Source organism: Triturus cristatus, chromosome 4_2, assembly GCF_964204655.1.
Source record: "Triturus cristatus chromosome 4_2, aTriCri1.1, whole genome shotgun sequence".
Classification (NCBI taxonomy): Eukaryota; Metazoa; Chordata; class Amphibia; order Caudata; family Salamandridae; genus Triturus; species Triturus cristatus.
The window spans coordinates 190,261,912-190,275,250 of record NC_140586.1 but is presented as its reverse complement, the minus strand read 5'-3'; the positions used below and the strand labels follow the sequence as shown (position 1 = coordinate 190,275,250).

General features: G+C 46.1%; 1 protein-coding gene across 3 annotated transcripts in view; it reads right to left on the bottom strand.

The window, feature by feature from the left end:
- LOC146833341 (CCAAT/enhancer-binding protein gamma-like) overlaps positions 1-13,339 on the bottom strand; it is a 162,553-nt gene that overhangs the window by 30,359 nt on the left and 118,855 nt on the right. The window contains exon 1 of one of the 3 annotated variants that reach the window (XM_085601097.1): positions 11,181-11,366. The exons of 1 other annotated variant lie outside the window; for it this stretch is intronic. The gene's annotated coding sequence lies outside the window, so the exon portion shown is untranslated. One more of the 3 variants, XM_085601098.1, reaches the window with a different exon arrangement.

Sequence of the window (13,339 nt, the reverse complement as noted above, 5' to 3'; positions counted from 1 at the left end):
TCATCCGGGCTAGATGAGATATAGATGTAAAATTGCTCCTACGAGGTAATATCAGGGTACAGAGTGTAGATAAAGTCTGGTGGCTCAATAGCCATAAAACACTACAGTACAACAACTGCGTCTTAAAAACGCGTGTATGCTTCAACCTGCAGGTAGGAACAACCACTCTGAAAAGGGGAAGAATGCCCACACAATACCGGTCTAATAATGTCTATTATCGACATAAACAAACACTAAATTGGCTGTCGTACTGAGGGCTCGCTGTAAGGACTCCTCGTGCTTTCCAACCTCAAGTACCTTACTTGTAGAAGTTCTCGGGTGGAGTCAAAAAAGGGGCATGTGACTCGTTCTGCCGCCTGCCTATAGTGAGAAGGCAGCGGTAAATCAAGGGCTAAATATAAGCAGAGTTCACTGATGCCTGGGCCGTAACTGTATCCGGGGCGCGCTACCTAGTTTGTGGAAAGTGCATTTGTATAAAAGCAGGCCCCTAAATGCGCATGCGCCCAGGTGGAAAACTACTCTCCTGCGCACGGGCGTATCCGAGAAAGGCTCCTTGTAGTGGCATAAACAGGAAGTACGTCAATTATGCGTATTCCAGCGTACACCCAATGGTGATACTGATAGAGGACCTCACCACTGAAAATAAAGTCCAAATTATTATCAAACCATCTGCTGCCACAAAACATGGATGGGTATCACTAGGGTTTCCTCTTGGGCACATGACTTGGAAGTGACTTAATTTTTCACTCGTTCATCACCTTTCCAAGACCGTGAGGAGCCATCACACTATGTTGTATCCACTTTGCCACTTTTAATTTGTTGACATTATTCACCGCTCAATTAACAATGACACATGTTTTGTGGCAGCAGATGGTTTGATAATAATTTGGACTTTATTTTCAGTGGTGAGGTCCTCTATCAGTATCACCATTGGGTGTACGCTGGAATACGCATAATTGACGTACTTCCTGTTTATGCCACTACAAGGAGCCTTTCTCGGATACGCCCGTGCGCAGGAGAGTAGTTTTCCACCTGGGCGCATGCGCATTTAGGGGCCTGCTTTTATACAAATGCACTTTCCACAAACTAGGTAGCGCGCCCCGGATACAGTTACGGCCCAGGCATCAGTGAACTCTGCTTATATTTAGCCCTTGATTTACCGCTGCCTTCTCACTATAGGCAGGCGGCAGAACGAGTCACATGCCCCTTTTTTGACTCCACCCGAGAACTTCTACAAGTAAGGTACTTGAGGTTGGTAAGCACGAGGAGTCCTTACAGCGAGCCCTCAGTACGACAGCCAATTTAGTGTTTGTTTATGTCGATAATAGACATTATTAGACCGGTATTGTGTGGGCATTCTTCCCCTTTTCAGAGTGGTTGTTCCTACCTGCAGGTTGAAGCATACACGCGTTTTTAAGACGCAGTTGTTGTACTGTAGTGTTTTATGGCTATTGAGCCACCAGACTTTATCTACACTCTGTACCCTGATATTACCTCGTAGGAGCAATTTTACATCTATATCTCATCTAGCCCGGATGAGTATGAGGTAACCCCCACCCCGGTTGACCCGGAATTGTTTGTGAAATGCACTCTGAGGTTCATTTGCTAACACCACCGAGATCCCCCTTTGACCCTTAGTAATTTTGGGTTACCCTTCTAGTGTCTCGAATGTGTGTCTTTTCTGATGATTTTATGTGCACACGTAGGTGGCACACAATGTTGCATTAAGCTAGTCTAATGCACAATTTTTTGGTTGTTTGTTTTTCTTTCCTAGGTTCCTTTAGGAGCAGCTTAACGGCCCGCCCTGAAAACTCCTGTGGGTACTAAGTTTTAACAATTATTTCACGTGCACTCACTTTCCACTACCTTGGTCCTGAAGAAGCGCAAATGACCGTTTTGGCGACAAATGCGCGAAACATGTTGACTTTACACCTGGGCACAGTGTGCCATTGGGACAACACCATTTGGATGGGTTTTTACTCTGGCAAGGGTGTAGCAAAAGCCAATCTCTTTCTCTGAAGATTCCCCTGCCAGTTTTAACTGAATATAATGCACTCACTTTCAATTCCCACATAGGACCCATACCCCACACACCCTCATGCATCATCCGGCATTATTAAAAGATCTCCGCTAAAGTGACCCTTCGGGGGACCCGTAGGGGATTGCAGCGCCGGCCCTACGAGGAGCAACGCCCGATGATGAAGCATGACACCTTGCGGGGTGTGTGAGGGCAACAAGAGACAAGATTTTCTTTCCCTCTAGAATGGGTCCACCCCAACCTAGGATCCTGCTTCTTCTTTTTCCCTTCTTTCCTCTTTTTCAGGCATACAGGTGACTTTTTGCACCTTGCCACAGGAACAGTGCCCAATTTTTGTCTAAATGTATCACATACGGAGCATGGACACTGGACCTTTATTGGCTCCGAGGTCCCCCTCTCTCTCTTTTTTCTTAATTTACAAAAACCATGCCAAAACAATTCACACATTGACAAAACTAAAAAGCTGACCACCAATTTCATATCCACTGGCTTTGCCAATGCTTGTTTATCGAAATCTTATTAAAACCGGTTACTGATTTGCCATTATAAATATTTTTGGGAAATACTAGCATGGATCAACACATGTTACTAAATGATGCTGCAAAGAAAAGGTACCTGAAATTTTACAGTAGTTTAGCAAACAGTGTTTTCCTGCTTTCATTGTTTTATAAACATTTTATTTTGAAACCAAAGAATCATCAATCTTGCTTTCAAGCTTCTGCAAATATTTGCATCAAATCAGAGAGCATTCTGGGAGCATTATACTAAGCCTCATATTGCTAAACTTTGAACATGTGTGTACACATTTTTATACTGGAACCACCGTCAGTACTGCAGTCAGAGCTTACAACATTTACTTGGAGCACTCACTCTAATAATAAAAGCTTTCAATTAATGAACCATAAATACAAGTTTGAACAACATTAACATATGGACAAATATATTACCTTATCTGCCGAAGGGTGCTGCAGAGGGTCGGGCCTACTTGTCCCAAGGACAAAATACTCATGAAAACTTGTTGCCCTTGACCCCAAACAATATGTCCTGAGAGTCGGGCTATAGGAATTCCACATCCCTGCAAAACCCACAAGCGGCCAGATACGTGGTAGGTGTTTTTGATTGGTCTAGGGCTCACATGGGAATGTAAATTACATGTTTGGGGAAAAAAGGGAGAAAGTAAATGATAAAGTTCTACTAAGTAAACAGATACTCCAGCTAGAAAACATTGAGAAATGTTCCTGTATATTTATACAGCCTTAATATTTGTCTCTGTTTTGTGGTAATGTAGCTGTTGAACTTGGCCCTTTCTGCAGGGTCATCCCTGAGCTTTTTGCCCTCCTCCTCCATTTTTACTGATGTTGTTTTTGAAGGCCTTAGGACTGTGCACTTTACCACGGCTAACCAGTGCTAAAGTGCATGAGCTCACTCCTTAAAACATTGTACAATTTGCTTATACCCAATTGCCATATTTAATTTACTTATAAACCCCTAGTAAGGATGTACTACATGCACCACGGCCTGTAAATTAAGTGCTACAAGTGGGCCCGCAACACCACTTATTGTGCCATGCAACTAAGTAGACCTTTAAACATGTCTCAGGCCTACAAGCAGGTGTGTGCAGTTTTTAAACTGCCATTTCAACTTGGCAAAAAAAAATTGCCAGGCTTAAATCTTCCTTTTTAATGCATATAGGTCACCCCTAGGGTAAGCTCAGAACAGCACAGAGGGGTGGGGTGGGGGGGGGGACTAAATTAAAAAGTTGGACATGGCATTTTAAGTTCTAAGTCTCCTGGTAGTGAAAAACACTGAAATTCTTTTTTCAGTACTGCACGGTCTACACTTCTCCCCAAAGGATAACATTGGAGTTACCTAATACGTTTAATAAGCTGTAATTTCCAAATGGGCACAAGTACCCAATTCATATTTGGGGTCTTTGAAATTGTAGTGACGAATCATCTCTTTTGGTAAAGTCGGATTTTACATTATAATTTTGAAAATGCCAGTTTCAGAAAGTTGGTACTTTCCTGCTTAGCCATTTAGTGCCTGTAGCCTGTCCCTGGGTCACATTACTGGGTCTGGCCGACAGTTGGGCTTTGTGTATTCCTCCTAAAAAGTCCCACACACAGTAGAGTGCTTAGGTGTGCCTGGATGGGCCATTACTGGCAGGATGGAATCGAGGCGCTGGGCACAGCCCTACTTATACTTGAATAGGTTGTGTCCTGCATCCACACAAAGGGTTGCATACCCCATTTAGTTAATCTAGAGCCAGGGCAAGGAAGACAGGATGACGGGATACTTAAAAGGGGAACCTCTAGAAGCTTCTCCCACCTTCCAGAGGAAGGACACCAGGTATAAATGTTGGATCTCAGACACCACCTGTTCAGTACACTTCTGGACCTGTGCATACTCTGCCAAGCAGAAGGACTGCTGGGCTGCTGAAAGGACTATCACTCTGCAGGACTGCTCCTCTGAAGAAACTGCTACCCTGCTGTGCAGACCTTCTGCCGGTTGCCCTCTTGTCTGGGTGAGAAGGACTGGACTCGGATCTGTTGAAATCCAGGACCCCGAAGTGAATTTAAGGGCTATGACTGGGCTTCTGAATAGAGCCTCTGGGACCAAAGGCTCCAACAACCTTGACCCCAGCACCTAGACTCTGCCAGCATATCTGTGGAACCAGCAGAACCGACACATCTCCTTTGTTCCGTGGTGCAACCCAGGGCAGAACAGACGCATCACCTCTGCTGCAAGGGTGGTTTTCTTGATGCAAAGGACTCCGCATCGACCACCCAACTGCATCGGAAAGCCTGTCCAAAGCTTTCTTGTCGCTGGCCCGCTCATCGCTCGTTGATGGCAGCCTGGATGATGACGAAGGTTACCGCAGCCTCACAGCTGCTCTGAACAAATGCGACGCATTCTTGGCGCTAACCTCGCAACGCTACACAACTAGGACCTAAGGTACTTTGTTCAGCTGGCCTAACTGTGTCCCTGTATCCAGCCAACGTTCCATTGGGGTCGGCCTGAACTTGCCACTGTCCCAGTCCAGTGCGACCAAATTTCCACAGTTGGCGTTTTATACTTTTTGGTGCTATTTTGACTGCTAACTCTAAACCTGCATATCTACGGTTCTACTGATTGCATTTTTGTCATTTTGGTCGTTTATTATTAAAAAAACACTCTTTTTTTAAAGTTTGATCAAAAACGTAACACGAGCTATAACCATACCAGACAGTATACAGTATTCATATTCTGCATGACTGTCTTTTCTAGGGGGTCTGAAGAGGCAGATGTCATATTATAAAACGTGCTTCTTGAAGCCTGATACTGTTGAGCCCCATGCAGCCTACCGCGAGCAGGCAGGAATTTGGTGAGTACCGCATGCGTTCACGCAAACGTGTGTTGTTTCCACAAGGTGGACTGAGGAAATACACATGTAATTCTAACTGTCCCTGCGTGATATCAGAGCCACCATTGAGTTACAAAAGCCAGACACTGGGCTACTACTATGCGTGCGTACAGATCTTGCCAGTTGTAGTGATCTCTGAAGATGATTGAAAGGATTCCATTTTGATTGATGCCGCCTCCACGATGTTAGTAAAAGTGATGTTCAACTGCTGGAAAGAACCTTCGTCTCTTCAATGTACCCAGCAAGAGACTACAAATACTTTTTATTTCTCCTGCATGTCAGCTTGCTCCAGTGAGCAATGCTGACTTGCACCTGTACCCTCTACCCAACATTAAAAGGGCGTGGCGTATGTAATCCATGCACTACAATCTTCACTGACCCCATGATCCATGTGATCCTGTGATGTGGCCTTGGGTGTGGCCACGAACGCAGTGGCACACAAATGGAGGGCTGAGGAAGACGAAGGGGCAGGGTCGACCTGCTGCCACGACACAGCTGCTTTGAGGAGGACTGACGGCCACTTCATTGTGCTAGGGCCCAGCTGGTAAGTCGCAATCCCATCAACCCTGGAGGACATCATCAGCTCTGGGATTCTCCAGGCCCAAGATAAACGCCCATGAGTGTAACAACGCCCTGAAGGCCTGGCTGAACGAGCACTGCAAGAGCCCCAGCAATGGCCAGAAGGTCATGCTGTGTAAACATGTCATATATATTTGTCCAACCCTATTCGCTGCAACTTTTATTAAAATGGAACCTAGAGTAAATTTGCAACTTGTATATATGTAACTCTAACCACTAGTATCTATAGTAGATTTATGTAATTACTACCATTCTTATGTGAATTTAGAGTTTATCTGTTTGGATCTTTTATGTAATTCATGTACTCTGAAGTCCTCACGTAATGTAACTAGTTCTATATTAAATCGCTTTGACACCTTTGAGTGAGGTTTGTGCAATATAAAAATGCATTAATAAATAAATGTGTCAGCCCATGGTAAACCAAGTGTTAGTAGGAATTGAGGCTCAAGATGCGTCCATCTGGGTATCTGGCCTAACTCAGAGGGCCTGTAGGAGAACTGGAGCACTTTATTCCTAAACGGGATCCATAGTGGTGGCCTACACTGTGAAGGCATAAAATTGCCAGTATGCCCAGCGACAAGTGGGAAACCTCAGTGGACTTGCCCCCAACAAGCACTGAGACAACCACTTACAAGTCATAAATCTCAGGTCTGAGATGCTCAGCCAGCCTAGCACACCACCTTAGTGCTAACCCTGAGCAGTATGTCCCACTGTTTTGCCGCAAACAAGGATTTAGTTGAATAAATGGCCCACAATGTGTACTCTGTTCATACAGTATAATACAGGTAATCAATCTTATATTCCTAGCAGCCTTTTTTTGGCTTTTATTTATACATACATTTTGGTCCTTCAGGTGAAAGATCACTGTGAGAAGTTGGCCTGGTATATGATGCTCACTAGTTAAAGTGATCACCTTGTACCATGCCAAGCAACCCTTATGGTGTGGTTGTAAGTCAACCTTTTCGGACTAGCTGCCCTAGTGGTAGCGTAGGCTAAGCAGTCTTTGAGGCTAAACTCGTGAAGCGTGTTAAGCCAGCTGTTTTACCAAATGCAACCCCCTTTTATACCAATGAAAGGACACCACACAGATATATATTCAAAATATATATGTATTTATTCCTCAAAGTAACCCCTAGTCTCTTTATGAGCACAGGAGCACAAATCGTCAAACAAGATTACAGTAGAATACACAGAAGTTGCACTTTATATGGATAGGCCCTGGTGGCCACTCAAACCATATACTAAAATAGTGGTATAAGTACCACGAACAGAAAAGGGAAAAGGCCTAGGGCCTCTAGAATCGCTGGGCCTACAAGGAGCTAACTTCAGTTAGTGACCAGGAGGTCCACGGGTGGCGTGTGCAGAGCAAATAGTCACACGCGTGCTCCCATAGGTTTCAATGGGTGCGTAAAAAGTACAAAGTTACTGCAAAGAGGATCTTCCGGATGGACTAGGAACTCAAGATTTGGAACACAGGCACTAGAGATGTAATACTACACTTGGGCACCGGAGTGCCAGCTTTACCTCACCCACAGGAAGCGGGTGCATAGGCCTCGAAGTGCGTCGAGTTTCTTCTATCTGTTCCGTGGAGCCTGTGGACAAAGATGCTGCAGGCGGTCGGTCCGGGAGAGATGCGGTGGATCCAAGAGTGGATCGGAGATGTTGAAGACCTGTAAGCAGAGGGGACAGTGTTCACAGTCACTAGCCAGTGACCAGCGTGGCACCAGGTGGGTACCAGGCAATGTCGGGTGCAAACAGGAAGAAAGGTGTAGCTTGTCTCTGCAGCCACGTGGTCCCTGGAGGTCGACGACGTCCAGGAGTCGGTTCACGAGCTGTCCCACGCAGGCTCTCGCTGTCGGCGGTGTCGGCGACTTGATCGAAGCAAACAAGCCTTGGCAAAAGCAATTGTTGTAGGAGATGAAATAAGCTGATGGTTCTGACCAGCAAGGTCAGAGGGACTGCTCCTTTGGAGGGGAGCAAGGGCCAGTCTGGAGCAACCAGACCAGCGGTGTATTTCGTGAAGTTCGTCGCCAAGATGGCTACTAGCCAGCGGGCCAGCAACCGGTTAGGCGCGTCGAGTGGCAAAATGCAGAAGGGCCCCACGCAGATCGTGGAGATGCTGGAGGGCTCACCTTTGGTGCAGATGCTGCTCGAGGGTTGGGCTTCTCAGATCCCAAAGCACAACTTGGAGGGAGCCTCGGTTGTTGCACTTGTCAGCTTGTCGTGGTCGTTTCAAGATGGCTGGCTCCACGTGTCTCGGTGCCTCCACGGGTCTCCTCTTTTCAGGGACTGTGGATCGGGCGGTGAGAGGTCTGGAGGTCCAGGTCTTGTCAGTCTCTGGGCTCGGGCTCCGGCGGGAGGCGGCGGCAAAGCAGACGTTGATTCGCTGGATGGTGCTTGCGTTAGCAAGGTGGTCACTCCCTGACCACAGGGGAGATTTCCTTCAGTCTTCTGTGCAGCAGAATGTCGAAGTTCCCGTCTTCTTCTTAGTTTCAAGTTGATTCCAGGATGTCTGAAGTCTTAGGACACAGCTCCTACCTTTAAGCGGATTCTAGGGGCCGGACTACCTGCTAGGTCCCTCCCTAAGGGTGGGACCAGGAAGGGGGGTGGTTACACCCCAATCCTTTGTCCAGCTCGCCCCAGGCCCGGGACTGGTGTGCCCCAGGACCGGATTGAACTGGCATATGCACCGAGGCTCCTTGTGAGCCACAGGCATGTCTGGTTTCTTTCAAGCCCTACCTGACCAATACACAAAATCCTGTCTGGGGTGGTGCACGCACCTCCCCTGGCAGGAAACCCTTTGTCCACACCTCCCAAGCTGGAAGGACTACCAGCAGCAGGAGGGCAGACTTGTGTCTGTGGTGGCAGCATCCATTTTGTGGAGCTGAGGCTATGTCTGATTTTACCCGGGTTTCAGGTACTGTACATGTCGTGTCCCTCTAGAAGGGTGGAATGCTAACCCCGTCGCCAGAATTGGCGAGGGGTTAGTATTCCAATTCGTATGACACCTTACTCGACATGTTTTGATAAAGCCAAACCAAAGATAGCATTTAACCGCGAGGTTCATAATGCACTTAAGAGTATATGGTATGACGATATCTGGAAACAGTAGAAGGAAGTTGTTCCGACCACTGCAGACAGGCTCAGCTCATGCCAGAGCACCATCTCACATGGAACCAAGCACTCTGCCTTCAGGATTGTTAAGGCCTGCCATAGGAGTGACTTATAGGTTACCAGGTGTCCCTTTTAAGGTTAGGTATAGGTATACTACACCTAAGTAAGAGGTGATTACACCAACTTACCCCAGCTGAGTGATCAGCCAGTTGTGTCAAATTGTTAGGCCAAGCCTGGGGTGGCATAATACATGCTTCAGCCCCTGGCAGGCCTTGGGTACACCAATGCCCTGGGTACCTAGTGTACACTGGTACAGGGGCTGACAGGGTGATCCACTTCCAATTGGTTATGCACCTAGGGTGCATAGTTTTAATTTAGTAGAGAGAACAGCAGGCTGGGGGTCTGATTGGCAGGCCCACAGCCTCAATATGTCAAAAACCAGTGAAGCAAAAAGCAAAAATTTGGGGTGACCATAGGATAGCAGACCCTACTCTCCTACAATCACAGACCAGGATATTTGAGATACAAAATCATGTAAAATGAGCACCTCAGAACTCCTTGTCTGGGTGAACAAAGAAACTTCTGTGGCATCATAGGGCCTGTGGTCTGTTTATCGTCACCCAAAAGTTGAATGATTGTCACATCACTGATATGACAGTTATATTAGTGCCCATATTTATGGTTTTAATGTTGCTATCACATACATGCTGAATAAAACTTGATTATCTTAGATATATACGTATTGAGGGGTTACGGTTGACATAGGGGATCCTGAGATCACTAGCATGGCACTACAATGTTTGGCCTACACGAATATCGGTCACCAATAAGTTGTCAGGAACTAGATTTTCCACACTATAACAATAAAAGGTTCATTTTTTTCAAAAAATAATTCTAGTATTAGAATAAAAAAAGAGACAATAGTCCCTTTGAAAAGATCTGTAGGTGAAGCCAGAGGGGCTTCGTTGTGCTGCTCACACAAAGACTTTCGAGGGGCCTATTTGTGTGCTTTTGTATCTCAGGGCTGGAACCACAAATATCATGGTTTGTGTATGTTCTACTATTTGATGAACTACAATCAGACAAAAGGGCCATTAGTAAAATAAGTCTTACTGTATTACACCGCATAAACAGTACGTACAACAAAGGGCATTTCTTCGGCTAAATCCATTTTGTACCGACAGTGACGCGTGGAAGGGGGGTACAGCAAGTACGCCTATCCCGGTAGTACACAGGGACCGCCAAGCACAGCACCCTCCCTCAGCAGGATGCCAGGCCCACCTTCCCTCTACTCTGGTAGTGTGAGAGCATATCTGACGTCGTAGCACGTGAGGCTCTGGGCTGCTTTCCTTCACGCGTTGTCTGATGTGAACATAAATTGAACTTGGCAGATTTACAAAACTGGCGTCTGTCACTTTACGCTCAGCTCTGTATATAACTCACACAGCCCCAACCCCCGAGCTCTGCCTGCCGCTCTACTACTTTAACTGCTGCCTAGATCTGGGAGTCACGGCTGGTGTTTAGTCTAAGTGGGACTAAAGGGATCAGTGACACAGAGCGCAGGGAAAATAGAGGCAGAGTAGACCCAGAAGATAGCCAGAACAGAAACTGAATACAGGCAGCAAAGAGCTGAACCAAAACACAGCTACATCAGAATCTCGACTGAGCGATAATGGAACAAAAGCAGAGTACAACTGAGGCAGAACAGAATAAAGACAGGTGTGCAACAGGGTTAGAACGAAGAAGCGAGAACAGAGCTACCTAGAGTAAAACTAGGGCAGACGACAGAGCCAAAAAAAACGCAATGGAGTTACTGCCAAAACCAGGATATAGATACAGCAAGTTAGTACAGTACCGGGAAATAACTCAAAAGAGTTCGGGAACACAGTTGTTAGCGCCAGAACAGAAGTGCACCATTAGCACAACCGCCCTCCTCCAACGACACTCGGAGCTCACTGCCAGCACTCCGAGCCCCGCCGGCCTTCGCGACACAGGTGCTCTGGCTGAGAAGAAGCAGGCAGTTAGAGAACCTCTCTGGGTCCGTACCTGAGGTGCGAGATCCCACTCCGGGTCCCTGGTACTAGTCCCATGGAGAAGAGGTACCCGGTCCGTGCCGCTGCACTGTCTCGGTCAGTGCTCGTAGTGCGCCTGCGCGCTCTCCCGGCTGTGCCTGCTCGCTCTGCGCATGCGCTGACCCGTTGAGGTGGAAAACACGAGATGGATTCTACAACCGTAGCTGCGTGTTTGAAGATGCTGGGAAGTAGAGTTGGCTAGGATAGGAAATACCGAGCGTTTTCAGCAGATAACACGCTACTCCGGAATACAAGGTTAGGTTAGTGGGAAATCCAGTGGTTATGTGTTTTTAGAGATCTTTTTATTGCAAATATAGCAAACAAATAAATACATAATGACAAATAACATAATACAATATAGGACTGAGACACAGTCAGACAAAATCAGTACCGCTTCAACTGTTGGGAACCCCCGTCTCCACCCCCCCCCCCCATTTCAAAATCCAGTGGTTATTGGTTATTTATTGGGGTTAGTGTTTTTGCCTTCAATGAAACCATTCTGTGCATTTACTCCAATTGTGTGTGGCAGAGTAAATTAACAGGCTTAGACGCAGTCGTTAGTCGAAGTACTGTAATTATAATTGCATTTATGTAGCGCTTTTTCTACCCCTGACAAAGCGTTGAAGTCCGTTTGAGGTGTTGAAAAGAGTAAATTAATATGCATAGACGTAATCGTTAGTCGAAGTACTGTCATTAGAATTGCATTTTATGTATCGCTTTTACTACCCCAGACAAAGCGTCTAATTACTTTTGAGGTGTTGAAAAGTGTATGAGAGTTTATACAAATAGTTCCTGGCAACAATAGATAAGTGAGGATTGATTAGGTATTGTTAGGTTCAAGTAATTTGATTTCAAAGAAAGAGGTTCTGATATATGAGTTGCAGTGTGGGCAATTTGCTGCAATATAATAGTATGCAGACAGATATGCAACATCGAGCAAGCTACACTCAGAGACAACAAGATATGCACAGGATGGAGAGTAAAGAGAGGATCATTAGAAAGAGCAGAAGGAGAGAGGATAATCACAATTTTAAGCCCAGTTCAATTTTCCATCAACAGTTTAAGAAATATAGAGGAGGCTTTTTGAGATAGCATGCGATTTCAGAATGTAAAACAATCCGAACAAACTACATTACATATGGGGTAGAATATTGTGCTGTACCATGATGCGATATAAGGAGCTGTGACATGGGGTGCAGAGTGTGGCTACAGGTAGCTGAGGGAAGGGTGCTAAAATCGCTTAGGGAGAGGGCAACAGATTTTAGTTAACAGCGAAATGCATTCTGTTAGTTGTAGTCCTGATTTCTGTAATTTAAATCAAATTGGACTAAACTATCCGATTACAGTTGTTGGTAGTTCGAAATCCCAGGACTGGATTGGTGATGTGATGCCAACTGCTACTCTTAGATTGAGGAAGCTGATGGAAGGTGCATACAGCAATAGAGGGCATATTGGGAGAGGGAGGGAGAGATAGCTAAAAGAAGAGTTATGGCCGGGAAAGGCAAATGGAGTGGTGTATAGGCAGCAAAAAGAAAGACATAACCAGGGGCCGTGGAGAGGGGGTGGCTGTGGATGAGGTATATATACGGCGGAATACAGGGAGCTGACGAAGGGGGAAAAGAGGCAAGGGATCCAAAGAAGGGATACTGAGGGAGGAAATATGATTGGGATTTGGTGGCCTGGGGTAGTGAGTAAAGTCACAGAGCAGCGCAGAGGAAGGGTTGGGATATAGAGAGAGATGCATGGAAGGGCTAAAGAAAGAGGCATTCAGGGAATTTATTACAGGAGAGGACACCGGGAAGAGGTGCTGAGGAGGTATATTGAGAGGCCTCAGGGAGCTGAAAGAGGACGTTTGGCTCAGCAAGGAAAATTGAGTTCGGATGCAGAGAGCTGCTCGAGGGTTAATACAGGGAAGAGATAACTGATGGTGGTTATGTGGGGAGGGGATTAGGAAGCTGGGGGAGGGGTATAGCTATGGGATAGATACCCACCTAAAGTAATAATTACAATTGTTGTCAACGTGAACCACTAAAGTCACTAAATAATCATGAGGCCAACCCCCCCTGGTAGCTAAGGTTCTGAGCAGACAGGTTTAACTTAGAGGCAATGTGAGAAGTGTTTATGTAGTAATAA